The sequence below is a fragment of the Mesoplodon bidens genome, assembly GCF_964165515.1.
Source record: "Mesoplodon bidens genome assembly, chromosome: 6".
Taxonomy (NCBI): domain Eukaryota; kingdom Metazoa; phylum Chordata; class Mammalia; order Artiodactyla; family Ziphiidae; genus Mesoplodon; species Mesoplodon bidens.
In genome coordinates this window covers 28001884-28008457 of record NC_138162.1, presented here as the reverse complement: position 1 = coordinate 28008457, position 6574 = coordinate 28001884, and the positions used below count along the sequence as shown (strand labels likewise).

At 39.3% G+C, this 6574-nt stretch overlaps 1 long non-coding RNA gene across 1 annotated transcript; it reads left to right on the top strand.

Annotated features, from left to right (window-relative positions):
- The first annotated feature begins 69 nt into the window (after positions 1–69).
- LOC308618683 lies at positions 70–991 on the top strand. The gene is made up of 3 exons (XR_014016059.1): positions 70–126; positions 237–396; positions 939–991. It is a non-coding gene; the product is annotated as an uncharacterized lncRNA (long non-coding RNA).
- The last annotated feature ends 5583 nt before the right edge of the window (positions 992–6574 follow it).

Genomic DNA, 6574 nt, shown 5'->3' with positions numbered 1-6574 from the left:
GGCGGAAGTGACGCGCTTCCAGGGCGCCCCGGCACAGAAGTAAGCGCCGTCTCTCTAGCAACGCTTGGGGATCCGGCGGCAGCTCAGATCTCTGGGTGTCCCGAGGCCTCGCTGACGCCGGAGGGGGTGCCTCTGCTTTTTCCCTCTTGTTGGCCATTGCTACTGCGACCTGCTTTTTCTACTGAGACGAAGTGCCTGTTTATTTAAAGTGCCTGTTTTTTTGTTGCCTATTATAGGTTCTACCGAGACTCAATTGGTTCTCCTTAGACTGCCGATTGGCTGATGGCCCCGTCAATCTCCAGGGGAAAGAACTAGTTTTCAGACACTTGGGGAAAGTATTACTTCTAGCCCCTTCTTGCTGAAATGAAGGGTTCTGGAGAAAACCCAAGAGATTAGGTAGGTTTCGGAGCTTGTAGACTTTTCTTACAGGGAAATGTGTAAAAGCTCTGTCTACACATTAGAGTCACTCGGGTAGTTCTCTTCCCTCTAGGGTAGGGCCTGAGCATCCACACTATTTAAAAAAGCATTTCCCCAACCCTCCCGCACCCGCACGAGATTCTAATGTGCAAACGGGATTGACAATTGCTTTTGTGCTTCTTTTGAAGCAGAAATTGAGCAGGGAAAAGATAAACGTAAATCAATAAGTAGTTTCTGATCTCAACACTAGCCTATTTTAAGCTAATTAAGCATTGATTTTTATAGTTAATAACAAACTGCTATTTCCCGCTCAATTAAACTAAATGTCTGTGTTTTAATGATAAGGTAATCAATGTAATGTATCGATAAAAAGCTGTATGCCTCGCAGAGCTATGAAAAACTACCTAATAACGTCAGAACGTGAACAGTGGGATACAAGTGTTCACTGTTCCTGGTACTATCACACTTTGCCTAACCTAGAAAGAAGTAACTGGCTCCAAATGGACTTCACGTTTTGTTAGGTGAAGCAGAAGCCTGAGAACCGTGTTTGGGGACCCACCACGGAAAAGCATTGTATGAAATAATGACACTCTCTGACTTCCCTCCTTTGGCTACTCGGCTCTGCTCTCGGCAAGCCTTGCATCCACAGAGCCACTGAATGGCAAGCAATGATTCTAGCCCAACGTTTGTAAACTTGAGGTTCACAGGCTGTATGTGGCCAACAGGTATGCTTTGTTTATCTTGGACGGTATCGGCTGCCTTTTATGGTTAAAAACAAAAACTGACTTCGTTGCCAACATTTAAAATAAGATATTTTACATAAAAATCCAGATTACCAACTTCTCTTGAAAATGTTGAAGATCTAGTAACACTGGGTTTATATTCTTGCATGGCCACATTGCCTAGAATTGGGTTGTTCTTTTATTCCTGTTTGCCGTGATCACCACTATTCATTATCAATTCCCTGACACTAGTTGAATTTCATTTGAACATTATCACCTGTGTGTTGTATTGTGCTAAGTCAATCCCTGATACTAAGTGAATGTTGTTGATTGCCTACTCAGCATCCATTTCCCCTCTCACCTTCTTAATAGAACACAACCAGGATTTTATTCATATGATTATTTATATCCATTTAGACCCCTTCATTCTATATGTCTCGAAAGAAGCTGACTTCACTTCCATCTCCAAGGATTGTCTTCATTTAAATAGTAAGTCCCATTCCCCAAGCCAAAGTCCTAGTCTAAGCATTGGATAGTTTAATCAGGGTGAATTGCTTGGAATACTAGGACTGAAGCAGTTTACTTATCTTCTGAATTTCTTGTGAGGCCTGAAACTGTTGGAGCCTTCTTGCTACCAGGCTTGATAATGAAACCAACACAGAGATGAAAGAGAATCTAAGGGATGTTAAATAACAAAACTCTGAGTAAATATTAAAGACTAATTAGCTTTATTGAACGATTCATGAATTGGGCAGCATCCCACTTAGCAAGTAGAGGGGAGCTCTGAAAGGCTATAGAAAGGGAGAGGTTTTTAAAGGTAAGACAAGGAAGTCAAAAACAAAACAAAACATAAAGATTATTTCAGGCTTAGATAATCTATCTATATGGGATGAAGGGGATCTATGTGCCAGGTTACCTCATCTTCCTTTTGGAGGATGGAAAGGATTACCTCATCTTCCTTTTGGAGGATGGAAAGGATTACCTCATCTTCCTTTTGGAGGATGGAAAGGATTACCTCATCTTCCTTTTGGAGGATGGAAAGGATTACCTCATTGGTGCTGACCGGAAAGTTCCACACTGACCAGTTAGGATTACATTCTTGGAGAAGGTTGTAACTGCAGTAAGGTCAGGTATTAAGTCTTCCTTTTAGCACAGGTGACTCCATTTTGGGCCTGCCATTTCTTTTTTAACAGGGAAGTGGCACCAGATCAACTCAGCTAGGACACCCCTACTCCACCCACACTTCAGAGTGCTGGAGAAGATATTGAGAAGAAAGCAGACCTTTATAGAACCTTTCAATTCTCACCATGTAGATAACCAGATTCTCTAGCTACTGGTGAGATCTATCTTTTGCAAAAGCCACAGCCATCTGACACCTTCCCAATAGCCTGTCCTGATCCAAAGAGATAGCCTAACCCTAGAGATTTGGGAAAATGGAATAGATGAAATGGAGGATGGCAGAGACCTCTTTCATTGACCATGTTTCCAATTTCTGATCAGCTACCACATGTTCACAATCGTAATCAAGAGAAAAAAAGAATAACCCTGGAAAAATAATTTTGGCCCTCACTACTAAATGGCAGAACATTTGCTGTGCTATAAGAATACTTGCTATTTTATACTACTTGTCTTCAAAAGTTCTAATTGCTTGTATCAACAACATTATAATTTAAGTAATATGGTAATAGTCCTTTTTTTTAAAGGAGCAAACAGAGTCATAAAGATTGCAAGTGATTTTTCCTAGTTGATGAATATTTCTCAAAGGACCCAAGTCTTCAGACTCGCTGCCTGTCTTCGTTAAATATACAGTTCTGTCACCAGGTGGAAGCAGGCAGCATGCTTCCACCCCCAGTTCCTCTTGTAAAACTTTGCTTGCAGAGAGTACTGTACTTAATCAGGGTGGGGGTACAGAGCATAATTACAAAGGTGAGTTTTGGAATTTTCATTTCCAGCAGCACAGTATTTGTCACACTGGGCAAATATGAACTTAGGTTTTCATGGCCTTGAAGGGCAAGGTGGGGCAGGAGACAAAGCCCAGGAACTATCAAGGTTGGGTGCCTATTACAGACCCCTCCCCAAAAGAGTAAACTAGATATAACTCTTCTAACATCCAAGGGACTGAAAGAAAATTGTCTGTTTCAAACCTTCGTATAAAGATTTTTGCTGATTGATCAGGAATTCCAGAAGGCACTCAGAAAGAATTTCAAAGAATGCAGAGGGGTGAAGGAAGGATACATAAAGGCCATGGGCAAAGCCAAATAGGAACAAGAGATTGTTCCTTATTGGAGTCTTCAGGAAATAGACTCTGAGATGGAGATTTGTGTGCAAGAGGTTTAATACCTAAGGGAAGTAAAGGAAGCAGGGCTGGGGAGAAGGAGAAGTTGGACTGTGTTGCTGTCACAACAAAGGCCTCTACTGGTAGGATGGGTAGCTCTAGAACTGGGAAAGCCTTTCAGAGTTGCCCTGAATTGAGGCAGGGAGGCCAGGCTTTTATACCCCTACATCAATCAGTCATTGGATGTAGATACTGGGTGGCCTGGGGAAGCGGGCAGGAGCTTGAACGAGGTGGCTTCCTTCAGCCAAGGGCAAACTCTGGAGGGGAACTCAACTCACCGCTGTCAACGTCCAACATTCCCAGCAGCTGGGGAAAATGAGTTCTTCAGTTCTAATGGGGAGTGGGGAAGATGTTGGCAGCACACCATGGCATCCACTGGTTGAGCAAAGGATAGGGGTAATCAGTGCTGGAGGTCCTAGAGCTATGAGAGTTGAAAGAATGTCACTTTAGTCTTGCTAAGAGACAGAGGTCGGGGGCTCCCACTTGACTTCTGCAAAAGAAAGTGTGGTGTCTTTGCTGAAAAGTGGTCTAACTCCTAGCATATAGGTACTTCCTTGATCCCTTCAGATGATGGTTTGTATGTAGATTATTGTATTTTACTCTGAAATTATGGCTCTGTTTTTATTCCTGCAGAGATAAAAATGGAAGAAGAGCCCATTTCCCAACACTTCCAATAACCCAGTGCTATGGACTAAATTGTGCACCCCTCAAACTCGTATGTGTCCCCCAATGTGACGGTATTTGGAGATGGGCCCTACGACAGGAACAGGGAATCAAAACCATCTGTAAACTTTACAAACAAAATCCCATTGAGATTTTGATATAATGCATTACATTTATAGACTAATTTAGAAATGAACATTTTCTAATATTTATTCTTCTCAACCAGGAACATATCTCTCCATTTTCTCAAGTCTTCCTTTATGTTTCAGTAAAATTTCATGGTTTTCTTCTTATAACTCTTTCACATTACTTATTAGGTTTATATCTAGGTAGTCCATAGGTTTTTCTACTATTGAGAATAAGGCTTTTTAAATTATATTTTCCAATTGTTTATAAGTGCTGTATAGGACAGTGCTATATTATATATGTATACGTGTGTATGTGTATGCATATATATATATATATATATACACACACACACATATATATACATATATATAGCTTTTGACTTGTTATCTTACAAAACTCTCTTGTTGATTCTCTTGGATTCCTTTTCCTTTTTTTGGGTGGAGAACAACCATATAATCTGCAAATAATAATATTTGTCTTACTTCCTTTTCAATATATACTCCTTTTATCCCTTTTCTTATCTCATTATGTTTTGAAGAGAATGATGATACTGAAGATTCCCTTCCTCATGTGTTTTTTCCCCACCACATGTATTTTCCCACCATGTTTGTTTTCAGTCCATGCCAATCACCTTATATACTGTCATTCAGAAGTTGACAGCTGAATTTGCTTGTGTGATGCGACCCTCATTTATTAATCACCATGCCCCATCTGGGTCACCCATCTAAATCATATCTGTCTTTTAAGGCCCAATTCAAATCTCTATTCCTTTGATTAAGACTTTCCAGATCATGTCCCAGACTCTTGCTGCAGAAACTCACCAACTCTGACAATGAAGGTAGTGTTAAAACTTGAAATGCAATGCAAGAAGGAAGCATCCCCTAAGGAAGGCTGGTCTGGTTAACGTAAAGATATCTCTCCAGGTGGTATGTAGGTGAAGTCACCTTATTTCCTATTCTGGGGCAAACACAAAACTGATTAGAGTTTTAGGACCCCCAAAGGTGATCAGGGAGTAAAGAAAACACTCATTATCCAAACTTCTATGTAATGTTCTAACAAAAATGCCCTTTTGTTAATTATTTCAACAAGACAAGAGTTTTCATTCTCTGGCTATTAATTTCTCTTCTTGTAGCTGGTGTGTGCATGAAGCCACATTTATAGATAATCAGAAGGCTACTTTGTGAACCTGGAATGAAAACAAGCAGGATTAGATGTATTATTTTTACAGTACATATCAAGAATGGCTGGCTAAATAATGATACAGCTTCACAATGGAAAACGTATCTAAATTTATAGTACTAATATGAAACACCATGACAATATGAATAATATGCTCATTTTCATGAAAAAAATTAAACCATATTTATAATTAAAATTTACTAAAAGAGAAGAACTTAAATGTTCTCACCACCCCCCCAAAAAGTTTTTTTTTATAATGCAGTAATCATTATCCCAGCCCAGGGTAATTGTGCTTGCTTGTTCAGTTCAACCCCTCTAAGCACAAATTTGGGGAAGTCAGGTTTCCAGGCACAACTCTCTGTCCCCACCCTTGGAGTTTATAGGAGTCTTAAGGGAATCCACATGGACAGAGGTCAGGCATCTTCCCCAATGCACAGTCAAGAGTTATGAGATGGATCACTGAACTCCAAAGAATCTATATCATACCATATTCACATTTTGGGTAGGATCTTAATTTCAGCAAAATGACATCAAGTGTCACATCAAATGTTCAGGTGAAGCTTATTTGACTTTATTTATATTGAATTTGTAAACATGTTTTGGTTTTATAGCTTAAGCGTAAGGCATTTATACCAAGATTACGTTGATATATTTTTACCAAACATTATAATAAAAATAATTTATGTAAGCACTAGGTGGTCCATGAGAAGTTTATTTTCCTTTAGACAGGAATCTGTACATTACTTAAGTTTGAAAAATACTATTTATTATTTAGTTGTATATATACGTCTTGTGTGGTTGGTTCATGATTATTACTTATTTCTAGTCTTTTTCATTATCTTTTAAATTATTCTGAGATCAATAAAGGAGAATTGATATCAATATAACTGGCATAGTATATCAATTTAAATATTCATTGATTCTAACAAACTACATGTATTAAGATGTTACTCACATTCATTTGGATATATTCAGTTACGAATTTCTGGGGCTTGAAGTCATGTGGCCAAACTTAGCTGAAAGGAGATCTTGTAGTAGTAGTATCAATATATGGCCAGGACCCCATGGATGTTTAGAATCTTGCCTTATTGGCACTCCTTCTCCACCTCAGAGGAAGAATAAGGCTGAC